Here is a 25,715-nt window from a genome sequence, read left to right as displayed (position 1 = left end):
CTATATTAAAATTTACTTTCTGTTGATTTTCTGAAATGAGGGGTGGATTTTGATCTTAAGGACCGTACTCTCGACACTGGGGCAATTGATCACCACAGGCTGTTTTGCGGGCATGAACAACAGCCTATGAGTCACCTTTGTTTTAAAAATAGAGTCCATTTGTCGAGCAATTGGCTTAAATAGCCCACTGTCACCATAACTGTGTAAACATAAACGTCTATTACAGGCTGAAACAAGATGGCTGCCCATGTAGCTGAAGAAATGTGAAACAGTTTAACAGAGCATATCAATTCATACGTTTCTACGCAGCCAACGTGTATGTCTGACGGCGTTAGAGAGCACGATAAGCACCAGGGACAGCTGGATCCTTAGAGAAAGGAAAATCAGTGGAAACACTCGCTACTCCACTCAGCGAACATGTTGTGAGAGGACAGAAAATCCCAACGCTACCAGAAGTGCTCTCCAATGGCCAATCCTAAGTGATCTTTGGGGGATTTGCCAATGCTGAAGGTATGACTTTCAGTGCGGCTGCCGAATGTCACCTGCTCACCACATTCTACTTGTGTCCCAGCAGGACTGAACGTTGCCTGGGAACTGGGCACAACATTTATGGTGAAATCATTTTTTTTGCAGTCTTTCTCCTGTTGGCACGGGAAAAAGTGTGCAATGCCATAAACGGTCAACTTCTATTGACGCCTTGTTACAAATGCTGCCACCATTCACCAAATTACATAAGAATAATTATTGGTGATTTCTTAGCCATTGGACAGGAGTAAGTATTGATCAGTTCCCTGGGATTTGTTTGTAAAGATGTGACAGACCATTCCGGTGTATGTTCTGTTGGTGCAGCTCTACCGCTGTCGCAATCACATTAAGATGTATGCCCTACAATATTTTTTTTGGTCAATTTTTCCATTTCCCAAAGATCTTTAATACTGGAAGGTTTGTCATGCTTTGTGGGACAAACACAGCATAAGGACTATCCCTTTTTCCATCAAGAACAGATAAATGCTCTTCAAAGCGACTGTGTGGTTGTAAAGGGATTATCGCTGCATGCTTTGGACCAAATTTAAGTTGCCTCAATACCTGTGTAGTGAGTCCTTTAATAGTCTAGGCACGATAGATCCGTTGCATGGATTAGATCCACATTGCAGTGATGCGGCCTTGCGCAGGCTTCTTTATGAGGCACGAGTAGCTATAAATGGGCACTCTGCCCCGAGAAACCCTATGGGGCAAGTGATAGAGATGGGTCCAACATTAGCCCATACATCGATGTTTGTTCTCGCGAGTTAGGGAGCTGATAACCTTTGCAGGCCAGTAGACCTGGCTGGCTTTTTCAAAACAGGTGTACATATTACTCTCTCGTGTAATCCTGTTTACGGGACAGGCAATTTGTGATTTTTGCATGGTTTCTAAAATGCTATAGGTGGGCCGGGGCTTCTCGCCTGTGACCAATCCTAAGAGTTGTTGTTAGTGTTCAATAACATTGAGTTTAGGGAACAGGAACCACTGAATAGACCACAAGCATTTCCCAATCCTTGAGGGATGCCACAATTTGCTTCTCAAACTTGAATGTTAAAGACCTCCATTTGAAATGACTGACACTGAAGGAAAGACATTCTAAACAAATCTCAATGGTGTCCATCACTTTGTGGATTTAGATTTTTGGATCCCTATTATTGTAGACTTCTGAGAAGTCGAAAAGTTGTGAGGACCACAGACGTTCATCCATAATGTCTGCTATCATACACACAGTCACTCTTAGTCTTGTAAATGTTGACTGTCAGTCATGCAGTAATGACCGTTCCTTGCCCACCAGCAGAGGCTGATGAGTGATTGCTCGTTCACGGATTGTAACTTCCACATGGTGGTTTTGTATAGGTTGGTACTTTGACAACTTGTTACATTAGTTATTATTCCAAAAAGAGGCAACTAGTCCCTTCTTCATCATGTTTATAGTGTGCAAGGTGGCACAAGTATTTGTGATGGTTTAATGGTATCACATTGTATTCATCATTTATATAGTGCCCTTTCCCCGTTTGTATGGACTCAATGCGCTTTTGCTTGTTGCAGTGGATATAATGTGGCCTTTTGTGGAACAGGCTGTTCCACAAAAGCCGAGCCGGACATGCCTGGATTCTAGTGTTGATGCCCATCAATGAGATTTGTCGGTTGCTTCAGGGTGGAGAGTTGTGGTTTCTTTGCAATGTTTCGTTTGATCGTTTTCATCTTGATGAAGAAAATGTATAGACTATTATTCACTTGCTGCTGGCATGGTATAGTTTGCTTCAAACAATACATTTTGGAGAACCACTATGATGTTAAACAAACCTCAGAAGTCATTGTCGTGGCTTCTACCATTGAGGAGTTTTATTTAATTGTTTGTTAGCAATGTACAACATTCTAATAGGCCTTAGTGAATATTCTTTAGGGTACTTGGGCATGACCAAGAAGGTGTTCTTGGGTCATTGGACCAAGTTTTGTATTGTGTTATTCAAATTCCACTTCCCAATTTGGAGTGCGTTGGATATACACACAAAGTCTGTGGACTGGCTTGCGAACGGCATGCCGCAGGGCAGCCCGCTATCCAGTCCACAGACTTTGTGTGTCTAACCAACGCACTCCAAATTGGGAATTCGAATTTGAATTACACAATACAAGAATTGGTCCAATGACCGAAGATTGAAGTGAAACCAAGGTTAATTAAAAAAGATCAGATAATTCAATCAACTTAGAATTTGCGATATAGAGAGGATGACTATTTGAGTTCCGTTTTGAGACACCAACAAGGAGTTTAATTGGGGACAAGCTCTAGAGAGAGCTTATTTCAAACAACCCTTAGTGGTTTTTACTAGTTCTACTATTACAACGTGAGAGAAGACAATTTTCCTTGACATAGGTTTTGTTTCTGTAAAACAACGTTACTTTGTGACATGATACCAGCCCTTATGAGGACCCTGTAGAGGTTGAACCACGTGTTGGCTAGCTATGGGTGTGTGTAAACCGAACATTAGGCTGGATATGATGTGTATCCAAGCCTAACATTAGGCTTACATGCACATTTAAACCTAATGTTCAACTGTTGTAAAAGCTCAGAGGCTCGTTGTGTTAATATCAACTGTGGGCAATTATAATTGAATGGTTCAAGGATTATTGATTAACAAATTGGTCTTAGACTTTGATTAACTCTGACCATTGGGAGTTAAGGTCTCATGGATCACTGCTAATTATTCTATGCATATATGGAGAAGGCCTGTCTGCTGGTTCCTTCCGTCCTGCACCAGTGGAGTTCAATTCTGCATGTGTCCTTGCTTCTGGTGTATCGTAGAGCTTTCGGATATATAGAGCGAGGTAGCTTCGGGACTTGGGCTGACAGCTTTTAGAAGATGCAGCATAACTTGCAGTGGGAATCAGTGCAGTTTCATGAGGATCAGGGTCATGTGGTTGAATTTACTGTGTCCTTTGATAAGTCATGCTGCAGCATGTAAGACCATCTCAGGGGTACCCGAGTGGTTGTGATTTACGTGGCTGTGAAAGCTGTGTCTCCCCTTTCTCTTTTCTTCCCTCCACACTCTCCTCACCTGAGTCCTCAGAGTCACCGGTGTTCTGTAGGTTTCGCCGGCTCAGGTAATCCCGTTCTTTTTTAGGTAGCACTTGCCTGTCTCGGTGAGAAGCCACAGTGACCGCTGACTGGACAGCCGTCCTGGGACCCCTTGACCGGGAACAGGCCGGACAAGAAAGGGAAAAACCCACAAGTGGGAAAAAACCCTTAGGAAGTTCTGGTAAAGAGGAGTGGGACGAATCGAACTGGAAGCTGATGCGTGTTCCACTGGTTAGAACTCAGGAGGGATATCCAATGCTCCAAAGAATGGTGGAAGGAACCAGGCCACGGATAAGTTGGGAGCGGTGAGAGAAAGAGAAAAGATAGAAGAGAAAACTGATGGACAGAGAAAAAAGGAAAACTGGAGAGCCGCGAGAGAAAAGAGCGGCAAAGCGAAAGGATAAAAATAGCACGCCCGCCGCCGGAGCGGCGAGTCTAGAAAGAGAAAAAACGAAGAAGAGCCGAAGGATCGGCAAGTACAAAATGCTGCAAAAAGCAAAAAACTGCCGCTGTAATCAAACAGCAAAAAATAGGTAAGAGGAAAAGAACTCCTATACCAAAAATGAGGAGTGAGCAAGCAAAGGAGACCCGCTGCAAGTCGAGGCTAGCAGAGGGCAACGCTGGAGAGCGCAAAAACACAAGCCGCTGGAGTGAGCGCCAGCAACGGTTGAAACGCAGCGACTGTCGGGCTTGGATGACAGATAAACTGCCGGCAGTGCTGTGATTGGTGGTGGTAGGTACCAGATACAAAGAAAGGACTAAATGGCTCTACCTGCCGGAGAGCCTCCAACGTGGAAGGAGCCGCCATCCGCGGTAGCGGTTGCGGATGACAGTATGACCCCCTCCCCACCTAACCGCCCCAGGCTTCCCCGGATAGCGGCGGTGAAAAGTAGCCAATAACCTTGGTGCATGAACCTGAGAAGCCGGTTCCCATGAGTCCTCCGACTCCGGGTATCCCTTCCAGGACAGAAGGTACTCAAGACGTCCACGATAATACCTGGAATCACGGATCTCAGATACCTCATATTCCTCAGGCTCCGAGGACTTTGCTAGTATAGATCTGGGGATGGTTCTCTGGTGAAGATCGGGATGGTAAGGTTTGAGAAGAGAGGAATGAAAGACCGGGTGAATGCGGTGAAGAGAGGAAGGAAGCCGAAGGCGGAAAGCTACAGGATTCACTTTAGAGAGAATAGTGAAAGGTCCCAGAAAACGAGGAGACAGTTTAGAAGGCCTTGTCCATCTAGGTAGAAACTTGGTGGATAACCACACCTGATCCCCTGGCTTCCAAACAGGACATTCTTTCCGATGTTGATCGGCACTGGATTTCGTCCGTCTTCTGCTAATCTCTAAACTCCGCATAGCAGAGGTTTGGGCCTCCTTGATATTTCCTAATACCTCTTCCACCGTAGGGGAGTTAGTATAACTGGGAACCTCCGGAAATACTGCACGAGGGTGAACCCCGTAAGTGCAGTAGAAAGGAGAGAGTTCTGTCGAGGAATGTCTAGTATTGTTGTATGAGAATTCCGCTGTGGGAAGCAGCGATACCCAGTTGTCCTGATGTTGAGAAATATAACACCTTAAGTATTGTTCCAGTGTTGCATTAAGGCGTTCCGTCTGACCATTGGTCTCTGGGTGAAAACCTGAAGACAGAGCTCTTTCAATGCCCAAACGGTGGCAGAAGGCGGTCCAAAACTTTGAGATATACTGACTTCCCCGATCCGAGATTATCTTATCGGGAAGACCATGTAGCTTGAATATATCTCGAGAGAAAACCTCCGCCATCTTAGCAGCAGTGGGCAGACCAGGAAGGGGAGAAAAATGAGCCAACTTTGAAAAAGCGTCTACCGTGACCATGATGCAGGTACAGGATTCCGAAACAGGCAAATCAACTATGAAATCGGTCGATATAAGACCCCAAGGGCGCGTTGGAAGTTCGACCTGAGTGAGCAGACCCAATGGTTTTCCTAGGCGGTACTTGGCTCTGGCACAAATTGGACAAGTGTTGACATACTCGTATGTCTCCTTTCTAGCATTTGGCCAAAGAAATGTTCTAGAGAGAAGTTCCAAAGTACTCTCAGGTCCTCTATGGCCGGCCGAGCGAGAGTCGTGACTCCACTTTAGAATTCTCGAACGAAGAGGACCCGTGGGGATGTAAAATTTCTGTTTGTAGAATAACCAGTCACCTCTTTGTTGAAAAGGAGAGGTGTTACGTAGGGGTATTTGAAGTCTTTCCTGAGTGAGGGCAGTCTTCACTTCTTTGAGGAAAGAACCAACCAAGGCCAGAATTTGGTTGCGTTTGAACATGGATTCCCTCTTTACTTCCAGGTGTTCCTTGGTAGAGTCTTTGCGGGATAAGGCATCCGCCAGACTGTTCTGGGATCCCGGGATATACGAGACTTGGAATTCAAACTGTGCGAAGTGATGTGCCCACCTGGCCTGTCTGGAATTTGAACATTCCAATTCTTGTAATACCTTGAGGTTCTTGTGATCGGTCCTAATCAGAAAAGGATGTCTGGCTCCTAGCAGGAGATGGCGCCACTCTTCGCAGGCTAGTTTCATGGCCAGAAGTTCTTTCTCCAGTACCGAATAGTTGAGCTGGCTGGGAGAAAGGGTCTTTGACATGTAGGCTACGGGGTGTTCCGCTCCTTGGATAAACTGGAGAAGCACCGCTCCTACAGCTACCGCAGACGCGTCCGTTTCCAGAACAAAAGGTTTTGATTGATCCGGATGCTGGAGAATGGGAGCAGTACAGAACAATCTTTTGAGAAAGTTGAAGCTTTTCTCTGCTTCCTCAGACCAAAAAAAAGGAATAGCATCCTTCTTGAGTAAGCGCGTAATCGGGTATACTACCTCTGAAAAGTCTGAAATGAATCTGCGGTAGTAGTTGGCTAGTCCTAGGAATCTCTGGACTTCTCGGACTGAAGTAGGAGCTGGCCAATCCAGAATCGCATCCACCTTGGTTTGGTCCATGGCCACCCCTTCCTCTGAAAGAATGAATCCGAGATAGTGAACTGAGGATACTGCAAATTTACACTTCCCGCTCTTGACTAGCAACTGATTTTTCTGAAGGCGAGACAGTACTTGTGTGACATGTTGAACGTGTTCCTCCTGGGTAGGGGAGAAAACCAGAATGTCATCGAGGTAGATGATGACTGAGACTGACAGCAGATCAGAGAATAGCCTGTCCATGAACCTTTGGAATATAGCCGGTGCATTCACTAGGCCGAACGGCATTACTCTGTACTCAAACAAACCGAATGGAGTTCGAAAAGCCGTCTTCCATTCGTCCCCCTCGGTGATGCGAAGCAAATGATACGCATTTCGGAGATCCAATTTTGTAAATATTCGAGCCCCTTGTACTGCCTCAATAATGTCGGTTATGAGTGGCATGGGATACCGGTCACGGATTGTAACCTTATTGAGGCCCCGGTAATCGATACAGGGTCGAAGATCAGTCGAGTCTTTTTTCTTAATGAAGAACAGGGAGGCGCCAGCAGGCGACTTCGAAGGTCTAATAAGACCGTTCTCCAAGTTGGTATCTAGATAGACTCTTAATGCCTTCTTCTCGGCCTGAGAGAGAGAGAACATGCGCCCAAATGGTACCAGTGCATTAGGTTCGAGATCGATTGCACAGTCTTCTGGTCTATGGGGAGGTAGCTGAGCGTGAAGGTTCTCTTGAAATACCCCGAAATATCTTGCACAGAAACTAGGAAGCGCGTGAATACCTAAATGATCCTTGGAGAGAACTCTGATAGACTGTTGATCCGCCCTGGTATCGGGAGGAAAACAGTGTACCGAACAGTGAGTAGAGCAAAAGCTTAGTCGATTTTCCGTCCAGTCGATATACGGATTATGCCTGCGCAGCCAGGGAATGCCTAAGATTATGGGGAAATGTGCGGCTCTAATGATGTCGAACTGCAGGTTTTCTGTGTGTTGGTTGATGACCATGGAGAGTTGTTCAGTGGTATGAGTGATTAATCCGGATGACAAAGGTGTACCGTCCACTCCTTCTACCTTCTGACCCACCTTCCGTACTATCCGTGTGAGCCCCATCTTGACTGCCCACAGAGTGTCCACGAAGTTTCCGGCCGCTCCACAATCCAATAAGGCTAATGTTTCTACCAGTCTTCCATTCAAATTCAAGGTAACAGATAGTACCATCAGTCTGGAATCCTCTTGGGATTCTGACGCTGATACCGAAAGTGTGACATAGGGACGCTGAAAAAGATCTGAATACCCCCGGCTGCCCGTCCCTATTGGCGTCGAGGGTAATCGTTTCCCACCTTCTTCTCCGGTACTTCAGAGCAGTCCTTCAGTACATGTTGATCGGAACCACAATAGGCGCACAACCCATTTTCTCTTCTTCGCCTTCTCTCCGCTGACGATAGAGGTGCTCTGGTAGCTCCGATCTGCATCGGTTCTTCGCTTGGAGTAGAGGTGAATCGTCCAGAAGGAGAGTGTGAAGGAGGGTTCATGAGATTTCCTGGTCCTCTTTGTTTCCTGCGTTCTGTCCTTCTCTCTTGGAGACGGTATTCAATGTGGAGCGCGGCAGCAAGTAAGTCTGGAAATGTGGGAGAGCGTGGAGATCTGGCTAACTCATCTTTGATCTCCTCTCTCAACCCTCTTCGGAATACAGCGTATTGTGCTTGTTCGGACCATCCTGCTCCTGCCGCCAGTGTCTTAAAAGAGGAAATATATGACAGCACATCCAGTGCACCCTGTCGTGCATCCAGCAGGTCCTCACCTGCAGTAAAAGATAGTTCAGGTCGCTCGAAAGTCTGTTTCAATAGGTTCTGGAAACCTGAGCAATCCTGTAGAATAGCATTGCTGCTCGTAACTAGCGGAGTAGCCCAGGCTAAAGCATTCCCTGTCATATTGGAGATCATGAAACCTACTCTGGCTTGATCTGTAGAGAAGGTGTGTGGTCTGAAAGTAAAATATACATTGCAGGCTTCCAGGAATTCCTTCACCCTTTTAGGTGAGCCATCAAATCTTCCTGACGAAAGAGTCATAGGAGGCAATTCCGGAGGATGTGAGGGTTCCCGGACCGCTACCATTTGCTTTAGAAGGGCATTCTCCGACTTTACCCCCTGTAATTCCAGTGACATGGCCTGAAAAGCCTTCCATAATTCTTGGACTTGTTCTTCGGCAGACATCTTGGTCCTTAATGGCGTTTCAATCTGTGATTTACGTGGCTGTGAAAGCTGTGTCTCCCCTTTCTCTTTTCTTCCCTCCACACTCTCCTCACCTGAGTCCTCAGAGTCACCGGTGTTCTGTAGGTTTCGCCGGCTCAGGTAATCCCGTTCTTTTTTAGGTAGCACTTGCCTGTCTCGGTGAGAAGCCACAGTGACCGCTGACTGGACAGCCGTCCTGGGACCCCTTGACCGGGAACAGGCCGGACAAGAAAGGGAAAAACCCACAAGTGGGAAAAAACCCTTAGGAAGTTCTGGTAAAGAGGAGTGGGACGAATCGAACTGGAAGCTGATGCGTGTTCCACTGGTTAGAACTCAGGAGGGATATCCAATGCTCCAAAGAATGGTGGAAGGAACCAGGCCACGGATAAGTTGGGAGCGGTGAGAGAAAGAGAAAAGATAGAAGAGAAAACTGATGGACAGAGAAAAAAGGAAAACTGGAGAGCCGCGAGAGAAAAGAGCGGCAAAGCGAAAGGATAAAAATAGCACGCCCGCCGCCGGAGCGGCGAGTCTAGAAAGAGAAAAAACGAAGAAGAGCCGAAGGATCGGCAAGTACAAAATGCTGCAAAAAGCAAAAAACTGCCGCTGTAATCAAACAGCAAAAAATAGGTAAGAGGAAAAGAACTCCTATACCAAAAATGAGGAGTGAGCAAGCAAAGGAGACCCGCTGCAAGTCGAGGCTAGCAGAGGGCAACGCTGGAGAGCGCAAAAACACAAGCCGCTGGAGTGAGCGCCAGCAACGGTTGAAACGCAGCGACTGTCGGGCTTGGATGACAGATAAACTGCCGGCAGTGCTGTGATTGGTGGTGGTAGGTACCAGATACAAAGAAAGGACTAAATGGCTCTACCTGCCGGAGAGCCTCCAACGTGGAAGGAGCCGCCATCCGCGGTAGCGGTTGCGGATGACAGTGGTCCCTGGAAAGCGTTGCAGAAGGGCATTGCCAATATACAGATGGGAGGGAACCAAGGCTAAGACAGCAGATCTGAAGTTGTTTGTTGGGGAAAGAAAGGCTTGATTTTCCGTGGAAGGTAAAGTGGGTAACCAAACAATGTGTGTCTTCCTTCTCGGGAGGATAGCTCAGGGGCAACGTGCTCGCCTTGAAAGCAAGACGACATGGAGCACCACAGGTTCGATCCCCGGGTCTGCGCTTAGAAATCTCTGGGTATTAAGCACATTATAAATAACCTACCATACACATTCCTTGCTATGTGCTCTTTGAAGGAGAGGTGTTTGTCGATGTATAACCCAAGGGCCTTGTAGCATGTGACCAGCTGGGATGCAAAGCCTTTGAGGTTGATAGTAGAAAGGCAAGTCAGAACATCGAGTTGTTCAGTGTTGTTGGCCAGCAGTAAGATTGTGGTCTTGGAGGGGTTGAGCTTCAGCTAAGCATTAGACATCCAGTAATGAATCAATGTGCGGCAGGCCTTCAGCCTGTGTATGTCTTTGATTAAGGATATCTTGAGGTAGACTGCATGTCATCTGTGCGTTGGTGGATATGGATGATGGGTGGAGCCAAGAGGATTCTGAGCAGTTCCATGTAAAGGTTAATGATCAAGGTGGAGAGGATTGTATTCTTTAAAGATTCCACAAGTGATCAATAGAGATGGTGGTCTGGAGGAATCCATTTAGACAAGTTGGTAATGATTAGAAAGATGTGATTTGAACCAGCTGAGAACGGTCTTGCTGATCCCTATGCAGAAATGTAGAATGTCATTGAGGGACCGGTTGTCTACTTTATGAACTTCTGCTGAGAGGTCGAGGAGAACCAGGAGGCAAGGGTGGCCATCGTCTAGGATGTTGAGGTCATCGTCGACCACCTTGATGGTAGCCGTTTCCATACTGCATCTGGGTCTTAAGCCAGATTGGTAGGACGAAAGGAGGCTGTTACGGTTGGTGTGTTGGAAGACTTGTGTGGCTACTGCTTTCTCAAAGATCTTCCCTAGGAAGAGAAGATGGGAGATTGGGCAATAATTGTTAAGGTTGTCAGGGTTCAGTGTTGGTTTCTTGAGAAGTTGGAGTATTTATCCCATCTTGAGTGTTGAGGGAAAGCTGTACTCGGTGAGGAAGCTGTTGATGATTGCAAGATATGGGCAGAGTGATTCAGTCAAAAGAGTCCTGAGTACGGAGGCAGGGAGGATGTCATCCACATTCAATGTGCTCTTGAGTGAAGTTAGGGTGGCTGTCAGGTCTTCCCTGGTTAGTTTCATGAAAGATGTTCAGCTAGGGGTGGTTTTGAGAGATGGGGTGTGTGGGGTGCTGCTAGTAAAGGCATTAGTGTCTTTCCGCTGGCAGATCATGCTGATCTTGTTGATGAAGAGTGGATGGCAGTGTACTTTTCAACACCGAGCAGCGCAGGTGGGTCAGGCAGATGGTTGATTCAATGCTTGAGGGCTCTGATTTCAGTGTTGCCCTTGGCTATGGTGTTTTAGTAGCAGTTGACCATGGCTTTGGTGATCATTTGTTTGTATTTAGCACAGAGTTTCTTGAACAGGACCAGGCTGGATGCATCGCAGTATTTTCGCAAAATGTTTTCTTCTTTTCTGATGTGGTTTCTGAGTTTTGTCCATGTCCCAAATGTGTAGTATCTGTGGTTGTTGGATGTTAAGATTGAGGGAAGATGCATCAGCAGAGTTGGGCATAGCTAGCAATGCCTGAATGTGTGGTGCAGGTTAGGATTGTAGTGTATCCAAAAAAATACAGTGGATTTCAGTGTGGCACATGGACACAATTGTCCCACCCCTCCCCACAATTAAAATGACAGTGTTTTTGTTCTACATTTAAATAAATGTTGAATAATTGGTCCAGAGATCGGCCATTGCTGAGTGAAGAACTGTCTTTTTGTGATGACGTGGAGATCCCAAGGAGTAATCCGACACTCGTGCATCAATCATTTCAGAATGAAAAGTCTGTCTGAAATGTTTTCTGGTTGAGACATTGTGTAAGGCTTAGGAATTGTTTTTTTAACTGATCATTAGTCCCTCCTTTGTCTCATTTGAATAATTTCATCATATCAATCATTGTTATATTTCACACTTCACAAATTGAAGGGTTACTTGGTTCGGTTTAAAAACGCTTTGTCGACATGTAATATCTACATAAGATCATGTCCATAATTCTCATAATACACTTCATGTATAACATAAGTGGTCATATGAAATAGGCAAATAGGTCCACAACTGTACTGTGATAACTTATCCAGACTATGTCAACGGAAATGTCTATTTGAATGTCAATAGACATTTCATCTGAAATTTCTAGTAAAAGGATTTGGCATTTTATGGTCATTTCCACCAGATTGTCAGCATACCTGTACACATTTCCATCTATTGTTATTCATAAAATGCCTTAGGATTTAAAAAAATATATATATAATCTGTTTGGTGGAAATCTATATGCATGCAAAATATCTGATGAGTTGCCTGTGGAAAATTCCTTGACAACCACCAAGAAATGTTCACAAAAATTGGTTTTACGTCCACGAGAATTGATCCAGAATGGTGGCCTTCAACAACATGTGCTCTCGCCAGTGCAGAAATCCAGGCACAGTGTTCTCAGTATAAGTAGAAACATCCTCGTATAGTTGCGTTGTCAATTCTACATAATGCTGAGGTTCCCAAAACAAGTGAAAAAATGTATGTTTGCATTCGACTGAAATGTCTGTCAAACAGCAAATAGTAACACTAATAATTACAAATTCACAATTCTTTTCAATGCTTCATATGGAGTTCACCCACTTCTAAGCATTGTAATAATGCAAGTTATGAATGGCCAGTTTAATAGTACAGCAAGTTCTCAACAATGGAAGGGTGAAGCGCCAAGTCAATCTAGTTGGGGTTGATCCCATGTCTGCAGGCGGAACACAGATGCCTGGGACGAGCATTTCAATTGCAGAACTCTCGAACTGACTGTGCATCGGGGAGAGTAGAAGTAGTTATTTCTGGCAAACTCAAGAACCTCACAGGGGTTTCACCTTAAAATAATAGACATCTTCTGTGTGCTGGGGGAGGGGAGATGCAGAATGAAACGATCTAGTTAGGGGGTCAAATTGGACAATTTATAAGGTATAAAGTGCACCAAGACAAATACATAACCAGGTCACCTAGTAGTTTGGTGGTCTTATAAAAGACAGAAGGCGTGGACCTCATGCCTTTAAGGTGTCACATATTCTCTTGATTCGGGGTACCTTATCCCACATATTAACACTGTCAGAAGAATAACTTAGTTGTCCCTTTACCATTTTAAACACAGTCTTATTTGTAGGTCAGAATCCCACCCACTTGCTCTGTGTTGGTGCAGAACTGATGGCCGGAGTCCAGGGACAGTTGCCAGCCTTTTCCTCGCCCAACAGTGCTTTTAGTTTGTCTGCTGTCCTGATAGTCCTGGTAGCCCATGTGTATTGTTATGAAAGCAGGTTTTACAGAAGCCCAACAAGCATCCTCTCTGGCCTGTGGCTGAAAGTCATAGTTTAATGTCACCAAGCTTCCAACATTATGTTCTAAGATTCTTTCTAGCTATATAAGTCAATGGCCCTCATTACAACGAGTGCGGACCTGTAAGGACCTGTGCCGTTAAGGGGCGGGCACCGTTCATTATGGACCGTACTATTACGAGGTCTGCAGCGGGTCCCGGTCTGGAACGCCTAGTCAGACCAGGCGTCCTTAGCGGCACCCGCTGCAGACCAGGATGCTAACAACGGGCCCGTCATTGACAGGCCCGTTGTTAGCATCCTCCCCATTCCCATTGAGCCCTGTGGGGGCTCAAATGGGAATGGGGATGTACCGGGTCTGGGTCCCAGGAAAGGGAATTACCGGGCCCACCAAGGTCGGAATGGGCCGGTAATTCCTCATTCCTGGAACCCAGACCCGCTACCCGGTATGGGGGTAGCCATGCCGCTAAAAGCGGCATGGCTACCTCCATACTCGTAATGAGGCCCAATGTTTCTCTATAGATGTTGTTACTGTTGGATGCCGACTTCTTTTTAATGACAAAACAATCCACATTGGAAATTATAATAACATTGATAGGTCCAATGGCAATCCTAACACAGCCTCATTACAATCTTTAAAGAACAATGCGTAGTCTAAACACTACTCTGCTATTTCTCCAGAGCTTTTTTAATTGTAGGCATGTAACACAATTGGACTGTCCAAACGAAAATCCAAAGCAGAAGTCTTCCATGTGTGATGTTTTCAACATGTTTACATTACTGACCTTAGGGCTGGTCAATAACGCTGGGTTTTGGCCCTCACCTGATTTAACACATCAACCTACAATATGCAAAAAAATGATATCTAAAAAAGGTGGTAAATACCACTGAAATTAAGATTGGCTCTGAGCTGGTGTTAAATAGCTGCTGCTTTGCAATGTGTCTGTCATGTGCTGTCACGTGACTCTAAAGTAATGGGGGATTTAAAAAAAAATATTCTTGCATATGGATATAAAACAAATCTTTTGCATAAATAAATAACAATTTAACAGCATACACAATTAAAATACTTCGTCAAACAATATACCATATTACACATTCATATTACAAGTTGATACAAAAGTTCAGAGGCCTTATGCTTGCTTCAAAAATTTACATTTTTTATGGTTGGTAATTGACAGCCTGTGGTACCTTATTACCACCTGGCATTTCTTCCAGGAGTGATAATTACAAAGTTCTGGTGGTAATTTATTCTACTGATAATGGTGCCATCAAAAATCGGTGGAGTGGTAATGCCAGCGTAGGGTAGCAGTAATTTAGTACCAGAGTTTTTGTTGCCCTGAATGAAGACCTACTTGGTTGAACTGTTATTAATCGAATACAGACCATGGTCACCTCTGCTTCAATGTGCTAACAGTAGCTAGATAGTGGTGGCTTAAAGTACAGAGCAGGTTTTTGCGTTAACAATTTTGTGACTATGCAGATTGATTAGTGATTTCCAAAAAACACATTGGGCCTCATTACGAGCTTGGTGGTAGCCGTGCCCGTTTTACAGGTTCGGCTACTGCCAAACTCGCTACCGGCACCCGCGATTGGGCAATAACCGGCCCATTATGAGTTGAATGGGCCGGTAATTACCATTCGCGGGTTGTGGTATTGCCGGGCTCCCGATCCCCATTCTGCCACATAGGGCAGAATGGGAGTGGGGAGCATGGTTACACCGGCACAGTTGATAACGGCGCCGGTGCAATCACAAGTTCTGCTCGCGGGTGCCGCTCTGCACACCAGGTCAGACCTAGCGGGCTGTCAGACACCCGCGAGCAGAACTCGTAATTCGGCGGTACGGTATGAACGGTGCCGGTGCCTTACCGGCACCGTTCATACTGTTACTGCCAACATTATAATGAGGCCCATTTTGTTTTTATGTAGGTTATTTTAATATGTGTTTACTAAAATACTGAACCAGACAATTCATCGTGCATTCATCACCTATATTCAGAAGCAAACACTGGTGTATTGCTGAAAGGTACATGTTTCAGTGATTGAGGCTTAAGACAGAAGGCTCATGTTGATCCCCTCCTAGTTTTTCTACATTGCACATTTAGAAAGCCGATAGGTGTGGCTTTGCTTTAAATAAATAATTAGGGGCACAATTTTTTAGCAGGTTCTAAGTGAAGTCAGACACACAGGCAGTTTGACCCATGTGCTTACTGGCGATGCACAATAAACCACTGTAGCAATGCACTGTGTGCATTATGTGCTTATCTGCGTAGATTAGAAAGACCCTCTGCACTATTTCTAGGAACGTGCCCACAGACGTACGCAGAAACGTCATTAGAAGTCTGGCGGTAGTGGTAAAGCTTCCGGCATTTCAGAATCCCAAGTGTTTTACTGGTTCCATGTTCATTCATCTGCAGTTTTTTTTCCGATTAGTTTTTTACCAAAAATGTTTGGTTGAAAAAACTCATCAAATGTTTTATTTTGGGTGGTTCCCCCTAGCCCACAGCCCTATCATGTATTCCCCAGTCCCCACCCCCTGACCCCTTACATGACCTTACCCACTCCCCATATTTTTCGATTCGTTTTGTTGGGCAAACATTTTTTGGCAAAAACTCACTGAAAAAAAACGAATTGCCGATGAATGAACGTCGAACCGTTCTGCCACTCTGGCAGATTCCGAGTTTCAGGACTGACACTTATCAAAACCCCCTTCTTTTGTGTTGAGGAAATTTCCTGCACACAAAAGCATTACTGGATGTGCTATGACCGCATGCGGTTCTTTGGCATTTCACCGTGGACTTCTATGGTACTCTAAAATGAGGAGTAACTGAAGGGTCTACATCCTTCGAAATCATCTTAACTAGTTCCAGCGTGCATGCTGCATGCAGTAACAGCAAATACGTTTGGCAGCATTACCACGGCAAAAAAACACTGCACGGTTTCTTGAATCAGGGTTTGTTTCAGCAGTGCAAAGTCACTTTTCAGCAGTGCAAATTCACTTTGAACCGGCCAAATATTTCATGGATCGGGCCCTAAGTGTGTTACATTCTTTGATTGAGTCCGTCTCACAGGCAGACTCCAAAAAAGTGCAAGCGTGTTAGATGTAGGAAGATAGGAAAATAGACTGCAAGCACTGATCTATAAGGACCAGGTCTTTATACCCTGCAAGAGGCCCACGCAGACTGTAAACATTGCACTTTATTGACCTCTAAAGTGCCAAGGACGAGTATGCTCGTCCTTTTTGCATAGACTTGCATAATAGCCTGGCACTTTGCAGCCATACACACAAACACATAGAATACCCTACACCGTGCAAATGGGTCTTAGCACTGCCAGACAACCAACAGATGGGGGCCACTACGCTGCGCACCCTGTGCTTAGTACAGGTAGGAGGTCTGTTATCACTGCACTATTTGTATCAGGTGTTTAGCATAGTCAGACGCACAGGGAAACTATGAATGTTGTGCTGCTTCTGTCCTGTGTAGTTGGGCACTTGAGTCATTAGATCCTCAAAGCTCTTTTTTTTTATCACAAGTGATAAGTGCACCTCTCATCACTTCCATCAAGAAAGGAGCAGGAAGAGTCACAAGTGGCATCTTAGATGCACTAGTTCAGATTCCCTTTTTCACCCCCTTTGTGTATTTGTGCACATTAGGGGGCTTTTTTGTGCATTTAAAAGCACATTCCAAATTCACAATTGTGATGCTCCTTTTGAATGTGCATAAATGAGGGTCATGCCCTTCGCGTTTTGGGAACAGGCGCAGGGGGAGGTGCAAATCATGAGCGGGTCATTTCTGACCCCATGGTGAATTTCACTTTAAGTGTGACATCTGCGGTTTAACCACAGCTATCACATTTGCATCTCTTTCCCCTAAACAGGGATGGAAATGCTTTTTGCCCCCTTAACATCTCTGAAATGCGCTCTCGGCAACCACTTGGTAGTTGGTTGCCCTAGGTTGAAGTCAGAGGTTCACTCCCGACCCTAATGTACACAAGGTGTCTGGAAAGCACATCTCCGTGCCACTGTTCGGCCCTTTGTGAATAAGGTGACCTACTTATTTCTGACAGTAGCGCACATGAAACAAGCGCATTCGCATGTGCGCTACGTTTTGAGAATCTGGACTTTGGCGTCTCTAGAAACTGGTATTTTTTTTTGTACTGGAGTTTTATAACATGCTACGCTTCCGTCGCATAAAGCTTTGAAGCACAGGGTTGGTTAGGTGGCAGTCAGGGGTGGTGCTTAGGGACCTTCAGAGCTGAACCCGAAGGTCAAATGAGAGATCCTGACCATACAGAGAAGAGGTCGAGGTAGACACTAAGGAAGGCGGTCCTGTCCCTATTAAGCCCACATCCTTTTTTTTCAGATCCTGACCGGAGAGAAACAGGAGGGTTGGTGTCAGGGATGGCAAGAAAGTGGGGGTGGGCCACAGCAAAGTGGAAACGAGGGAGTCGGAGATATCACAGCTGTGCCTCGCTGCATTTCAGGTTCTGGTCAGAGAAAGAGGGTGTTGGGGTTAGGGAAGGCAACCAAAGGGAAAAAAGGGGTCTGGGTCGTTCTCAGCCAAACCCGAGAGCTGCTTTTCATCTGAGGGTGAGGAGGGGGAGGAGATCAGGGAGGGACGTGAAGGGGAAATGGGGGTGAGGAGAAGTCCCAGCTGAGAATTTCATTTAATATTTTATCTGGTGCGAATAGGTGGGAGGGAGGAGGGGCTGGCAATAGTTTGGTTGTAGTGGTGGGGCTAAAAAATCAGGGCCAAGTATATGCACAGGAAGTCTGCAAATGCTCCACAATGTATCATGTGCTTAGCGCAAACACACAGATGTTGGTCACTGAATTGTTTCATGTGGTTAGTGTAGACAACAAGGGCCTGTTTCACAGCAGCATTTTATAATGGCGAAATAGTATTGAAAAATCCTCTGTGAATCAGGCCCACAAACTATTTAAACACTGCATCATGTGTGTCATATTTGGTACAGGCACTGTAAGGAATCATGGCTAAGACTCGGAAATAATAGGTTTTAATGTCCAACAGGACTTTTAGTGTGAAAATAATAAAAGGAATTGGGAAAACGTTACCCGTCCATATGACTGTGAGGGGTTTCCCTAACTCAAAAAACCTAAGGAACGTCTGTGTCAGGATGTTAAATCAAAAAGTGTCTTCTGTGTTGTGTCCAAACGCTAAACTGCCCCTTTATACCCTAAACTCAGAGTGTACAAGGGGTATTTGTAAGCTATATGGATGTAGCTTTCTCTCAATGGTTCAAAGCAAAAGGTTCTAAAGTGTCCCAAAACAAAAAGAAAAAAAGACATACAGCGTTCTACTAGAACACAATGGGGGTAGGTCCTCCCTTTCACTATGTTTTCTTCTATTAGCTGTCCAATACTTTAAAAGAAGGAATATTAATGTTCCATGATTCTCATAAATTATATATTCCTTTCTCGATTCCATATTTCCCTGCACAGTTCATATAGGGGACATCCTCTCCTTTATGCTTCTCCAGTGTATTATGTGTATATTCTTTCCCTTTTGCTTCTTTCATTATCACAGTTCAAACAAGAGGACTCTTCCCTTGAGTCTCTTCATATAGACAACTTCTTCAGTATCTTTGCCATATTTCACTTTGTATATTCATCAAAATTAAAAAGGGAATGATTCTTACCATCTCTTTTAAGAGCTTCTCCTTTTTACCCTGCTGTACTCTCCTGCCGCGGTGCTTGTCACTTTCTCACCAATTCCTCACCAATTTCAGGGTGTGGTTCTTTCTGTTTCCAATAAGGTACCACAATTCCACAATATCGTTCTTCTTCTTCCTGGTTTTCCCTTCTACCAGGATGTCACACTCTTGTTTCTCAAATATAGTTTCACTTTCTCTCTTTGCTCCTGGTTTACTCTCCTGCCAGGATTTTTCAATCTTGGGTAGCGTATGCAGTTACACTTTCTTTCTTTACTCCTGGTTTGCTCTCCAGCCAGGAAGTTTCACTCTTGGTTCTTTACTCCTGGCTTACTCTCCTGCCAGTCAGCGGGTTACAGCTCCTTTCTCATTTTCATTTGTATCCGTCTTTCCACTGGTTTCAATCACTCTGTCACACACTGTAAAGGACAGGTGAGCCTCACTGCTGAGCGCTCCGGGAATCTACTGCTTCTCTTTGGGCTTATCGTCAACCTCCAGTGTCCTTCACGTTCTTCCATACTTCTTAGCTTATCCGGACTGACTGGGAATGCGACCTGTTTGTCTCTCAGCTGCTGCTTTCTTCTCTGTCACTCTTATTGCTCTGGCTGCCTCTTGCACCAATGCAGCACACCTCTCCTCGTCTGCTCTTCTGTCTCACCACTCTTGTCGGCTTCTGTGATATTTAGCACAAAACGCTCATGATCAGCGTTCCAACAAGCGCCAGCACAAGCTGCGTTCTCCTGCCGCCTCTGTCTTGCCCCATGTTTCTGATCAGCTGTGTATGTTTTAAACTTCCTGGTCTTCATGATTACTCTCCAAAAATTAGAGTGAAGTGTTTGCTTCCCACCTCTAGTGATCATCAGTGTTCTATCCCTCTTCCAAGGAGAGTGGGAGACAAACAGGGAGGTTGGTTATGCAGACTTGGGAATTCACCTATGTCATAGTAAGCCATGCAGGCATGTTGCAGCGGCACATCAGTGTTATTCAAAATCACCTTTGAGGGGTAATTCTGTTTTAACAATCCCTTACCTCGCAGAACCTGGTTTTCCCCCACGTGGTCTTCCTGCAGATAGCCACTCCCAAGGGCAGAGTCAGGTAGCTTCCGCCTTTCTCTGGCCACGTAGAAGACTCCCTTCATAGAGTCAGTAGCAGCATCACTCGATTTGCCAGAGCACACACAGTCTTAAAAGCAACACTATTCGTATTATGCACTTTTATTGTACAGACTCAGATTTGCTGTCTCGCGAAATGGTGTTTTTCTGCACTTCCTTCTGCAAGTCTCAGTGCTCGTAATGTTAGGCCCCATCATATTGTCTTACCATTTGATAATAAGAAGTGACAAATGATCATTTATTTATTTATTTTTAGGGCACCGATAGCCCGTGGGCATCAGGGCCTGCCAGACCACAACAAAGTGTAAATACTGAAGAGATTTGGGAAGCAAGGAGTGATACACAACGTAACCCACCCAGAAATATTAACATGGTTCAAAGATGACAGCTTTAGAAGAAACCGTGTTCAGCTACCTTATCCAATCAAATTCTTAGTTCCATGCAATGCACTTCTGAGCCCTATGGGCGATCTACTGGTCTTTCTGCGTGCTGTTTATGAGAGCTCCACAAAGCCTTACCAGCTGATGCTGATTAAGGATTCTAGCTTGTGAATTATCCTTAAAATTCGCAGAATGTGCTGCCGTCTGTCCGTGGTAATCGCACTTTGTTCGTCCCACTTTGTTTCTCGTGCATGTAAGGCTGTGCTATATAACACTGTAGGATCTGCTGTTTCACAGACAGAACAAAGTGAAAGTGCTCGATACTAAAGCAGCCATTAATATATCACATGTTGATCACACGTACTGCTTTTCTCGTCAGACATCGAAAGGAGCTCCAATCCTAGGTGAAGAGTTGAAAGTGTTAAGGGGCACACGCAAGGGATGCTAGTTGACGTGTGAGTGTGCGTGTGTGTGTGTGGCACACGCCCCCCTATGGCACCTATGTGTGTGCATGCACAAACTCTGCACAAATGATCAGATGCTCATAGAAGTCTCTGGACCATCTCTACTTAGTTGAATTTACCAAACCAAAGAAGGAATAATTGATCTATTGTTTAATGCAGGTGTTTACTGTTTCGCTGCAGTCCACCCTTTGTTATTTCACTGTAATGGGTGGAAATCGTAATGACCATGAAAGCGATGCATCACTCCTTGTGACTATTGTACTGCTGCTGTCAATGATCAATGCTAACGCAATATTGTTTTAGTCTTCTAATTTGTTTTTGGTTAAGGGTGATTTAGATATAACTGCTTCTGAAAGTGATTGGGTATACTAACTCTGGGCCTCATTACGACCCAGGCGGTAAATTACCGCCTGGGTCGTACCTTTACCACCATGGCGTAAACTACGTTTACTACGTTTACGCCATGGTGGTTGGCGGATTTACCGCCCCATTCCGAGGTGAGTGGGGCGGTAAGTCCCCATTAACCCATTTACCCTTCCCCATTCCCATTTTTGCCCCATAGGGCATAATGGGAGTGGGGAAGGCGTTAATTACGCCACCGTAAATTACGGTGGCGTAATTAACAACAAGGTCCCTTAGCGCCATGGATTTTAACACCTGCTAAAAGCAGGTGTTAAAACCTCCATGGCGCTAAGGGACCTCGGAATCAGGCGGTAAGGGTCGGCGCTGTTTACGCCGCCGTAAACCCCTTACCGCCTGGGTCCTAATGAGGCCCTCTGTCTCCGTTCCCTCTTTATCTGAATGCTCTCCAAATTTCTGCAGATCACTTTTTCTCTCCCTCTCTCTCATACACACACACACACACACACACATTTCCTTTTGTGTCCTGCTTTCAACCTGCATATATATCCTTATGTCCATCTACCGGTATTTGGGTTTATCTATCTTCCTTTTGATCTATTTGTCTAGCTATCTATCTGTCTACCATTGTTTGAGTCTATCTAGCAATCTTTCTTTTTCTATCCATCTACCTGTCTTCCTCTTCTTCTGACTTTCTCTCTTCCTGTCAGCATCCAGTTTGTCACTCCCCGATTACCTAATTGCAATATTTTAAGGTGAAAGATTAACTTTCTGAACAAGAAGGCAAGACGACAAATACGTTGTAGACTGCACTGGTTTCAAACATATAACTTCCATCCATCTTTGGAGTTTGAGACGTATTATCAAAGTCATCTACTCCTCTCAACGTCTCTACTGTGCTAATTTCTCAGATTGGATTTTTGCAAATTTGATTGGTGTCTCTATTCATCAGAATATTCTCAGACTTCAAAAATAGACGTCAGGAAGATTCAGCCTGTCAATTCTACTAAATATTGACTTCCATTTTTTACGATATAAATCACACATTCCCCAAATGTGATTCATGGAGTTTTGAAGGTCTTCAAGAAATGTGTAAGACTTTTCCAATTTCAGTCCCAGAATGTTATTATAACTTGTCCCAAAAAGTAACTAGCAGCACTTCCGTGAATGTCTTTATCTTCCTGGCAGACTTTTGTTTTTCTTGGATGTTAAAAAGGGTAATGACATTGCAGTTGGGTGATTTTGTACTTGATGAGGTGTGTTCATATTAACAAAAGTTCACAGCATGCATTGAGTAGATTTATACCCATCTGGTGGCATTTGGTCGATTCCTCCCCCTTCTCCTGTTCATTCAGCCTGGTTTCACCTCTCGTTGTGTCTAGATGTAATATCATTTCTACTTGAGCTCCATTTGGTAGTTTTGGGGGGGGCGGTGCCGCAACATATGCTATGTGGACGACGCAAGAATCCGGCCACGATTCAACCTACAAATAACCACATGTAACTTCATTGAGACTGCATCTCATGGAATATATTTGGCTGAAACTGGGTAGATGTGCTTCTAGGGTTAGGTGAAGCCTTCTGCCCACAGGCAAAACCAACAGAATTGTCAATAGCCCTACTCCACGCCACTGCCGCAGTTGACTGTATCGCAATTAACATGCATGCAGGGAAGCATGTCTGTCCGGCCCCTACTGACATAGCTCGATTTTACAGACTATGATAGACAACTTGTTTGGCCCTGACAAGTAAGTCCATCATGGGTCGCCACACTGCTATGCACGTGCCCTCCAAAAAGTAAAGGTTTGAACTGGCAGAACATTCCACAATTTCCTACTTTTGGGCAGCCTGTGTGTGTTTCGAAACCCACTACTACTGCTGTATATAGCTAACCGTGCTGTCTTTGTGCAACCAAAGCAATCATTCTGCTCATATGCCTTAACAGCCTAGCACAACATAGTTTTGATGCTAAAAAAAAAAGCAAATGTCATTGTAAAATATTCATGGATAGCATTGTGTGATAGTAATAACATGTGACTCTTTGAACACGTTCCCGAAGCTTAATACTGCCAGCGAATGAGCTTGCATCATACAGTTGCACTGTCAATGTCATTTCCGAGGCCTTTTCCAAATCAATTTCCTTTTTCATGATTGTAGCAAACCTCAGACGGTGACTGCGTAATCATTGCAACTGTATTGTGTGGTCGTTTGCAACACAAATTCCATATGTGCTTTGATGCTTAGAATGTATGCAGCCCTACTGCCAGACACGCTGTCGCGCGAGGCGCCTGTGTTGGTGCAGCTCTGCTGCCTAAAGCCTTTAAGATGCATATAAGACTCACTTTTGTACTCGCTTCCCATTGCCTTCACTTTACGCATGCTTTTTAATGTCATAGTGTTACCGACTCTGGGCGTGAACACGGTATGCCACACGACGGGTGGCACTGCCTACGTTAAAAGACTTCAACGGAGGACAACATCCAAATCTGTTTGAGAATCTGTGCAATACTCATGCTTGGAAGGAACCTTGTGTCTCCATGGTTACTGGAGAAGGGGGACCAATGACCGAGGGGAGATTCATAAAGAGGAGGGGGGTGGCTCCTGGGACTTTGGCTCTTTGAACTGTGTGTATGAAACAAGCATCAGTGCACCTTTTTAAAATCCTATAGCCATCCCGCCATGCAGCATGCACGCTCACACACTGCCGCGTAGTAGGATATGCTTCCACGGAAATGTAGCAATTACTGTATGTATATATGCATTTAACGACTAGAAACTATGCCTCATATTTTGCGGGGTGGAGTGTAAGTGGTATGAGGGAATATGAATTACACAATGTTTATTGACCACATATGTGCATTATTTTCTTAGGTGAGCACTGGTACGACCATAAACATCAGCACAAGTGTAATGTGTACATCTGATATTATCCTTCCCCCTTCAACCTAGACATTGAATGAGAATACATTATTTGAACTCTATGACTACTTGAACATTCCAAATGGGGGTCTGTTGCATGGAATCTCCTTGCAGTTCCCATAAGCCAGAGAGGATTGTGGGTGTGGCTTTGATAGCAGTACCTTTCGGCCTACAGCCGGTGGATGCATTATTGATGGATTTCTTCTGGAAGGTTCGGCTTTTTATGCGGTGTGGTTAGACTTGTGTAAAAGGCTCAAATACAAAAGGCCGGGCTCATCTGTCCGAGAACCTCATTGCTGCACTTACGCCGGCCGATCAATGGCTGGAATTATAGATCTCACACCATCTTCTTGCAGCAGTGATCTCATTAATGACACTAAGCGGCCCTCTGCATGGCGACGAGGATGGAGCAGGTTGTCCGTGCTGGGGGAGGGGGCTGTACAAAGGCTCGCTGCACAACTTAACAAATCTCATTGCGAGCCTCCGCTCCCACGGCACCAACCCCCTGAGCATACTGCAGCGCGCCATCCGTAAACCCGCTGCTTTGGACTGGGACACGAACGGCTCAAATTAATCAAACAATATTTGGGGACAATTTTTGCTCATGATGCGCACGCCTGGTATTTATTTTCAAATACTGGCTGGTGAAGGGGAACCAGAATTACAGACTTAGCGACAACCTGCTAAAAATAAATACATGAAAATGCTTCCAATGAAGTGACTCTACAAATCACCTTCTCCACCATCTCCAAACATCTCACATGGACCCTGTGTGGGAAATGTGGTTTCTCTGTAGCAAGTTTAGGATATTTGAAAAGTATAATTACCTTGCCTGGTACTCTCACTATTAGCTGCTTTCCTTTACAAGGATATGTAACGAGGCTTTCTTTTTGCTGCATGCACTCCCAGACTAAGCTTAACTCCATTTAAAATGAGCCTAATATTAAAAACAAAGTTTATTTTTTGGTTGCTGAAGAAAATGTAGTTGCCGCTGACTCTTCTTGAAGTCAAGGAAGAAACCGAAGAGGTGGTATAAATACACTATCCAGACCTTATTGGGTAGGCAACGTTAAACTATGTATCATTATAAATTGCTGTGCAAACAAAAAAAGGTGCTATTATTAACCTGCAACAGGCTTAGTTCTTGAGATACAATCAGTTGCAGGACTCATTGTACACTGTAAATGCATGATGCCATTGCTATTTTATTTAGAATATGCTGTATATGATACAGTGAAATAAATATCTTTAAAAGACTGAACTGTGACATCAGTATCACAAGTGGCTGCTTCAAATCATTGAGAACAATGCATTAATTATATTTTTAATGTTTGCAACCATTTTATTATTTGTATTTGTGTACAGTTTACGGATCAATTTCATATCACAGAGTGTGCCGGATTCAAAGTAAAATTAATTTCTTATATGTGCAGCTAACAACGTTGGTTTTCAAAATGTTGTTTAATTAAAGATGTCTCGTGACTTGAGAATTATCGTTGAGAAGAGACGAGCAAGAGGTAAGAGCGGTGCTGAAGAGGCAGCCAATGTAAGATGCGTGGAGTCAAAGGGAGGGAGAGAGGCATAGCT

General features: G+C 44.7%; 1 protein-coding gene across 1 annotated transcript in view; it reads left to right on the top strand.

The window, feature by feature from the left end:
• Positions 1 to 25,403, top strand: part of LOC138521033 (potassium voltage-gated channel subfamily A member 2) — a 62,551-nt gene extending 37,148 nt beyond the window's left edge. Inside the window, exon 4 of the transcript XR_011282921.1 lies at positions 24,081 to 25,403. The gene's annotated coding sequence lies outside the window, so the exon portion shown is untranslated. The remainder of the gene's footprint in view (positions 1 to 24,080) is intronic.
• The last annotated feature ends 312 nt before the right edge of the window (positions 25,404 to 25,715 follow it).

The sequence above is a fragment of the Ambystoma mexicanum genome, chromosome 13, assembly GCF_040938575.1.
Source record: "Ambystoma mexicanum isolate Mex_15411 chromosome 13, UKY_AmexF1_1, whole genome shotgun sequence".
Classification (NCBI taxonomy): Eukaryota; Metazoa; Chordata; class Amphibia; order Caudata; family Ambystomatidae; genus Ambystoma; species Ambystoma mexicanum.
The sequence above is the reverse complement of the archived record's forward strand: the minus strand, read 5'-3'. Positions and strand labels throughout refer to the sequence as shown.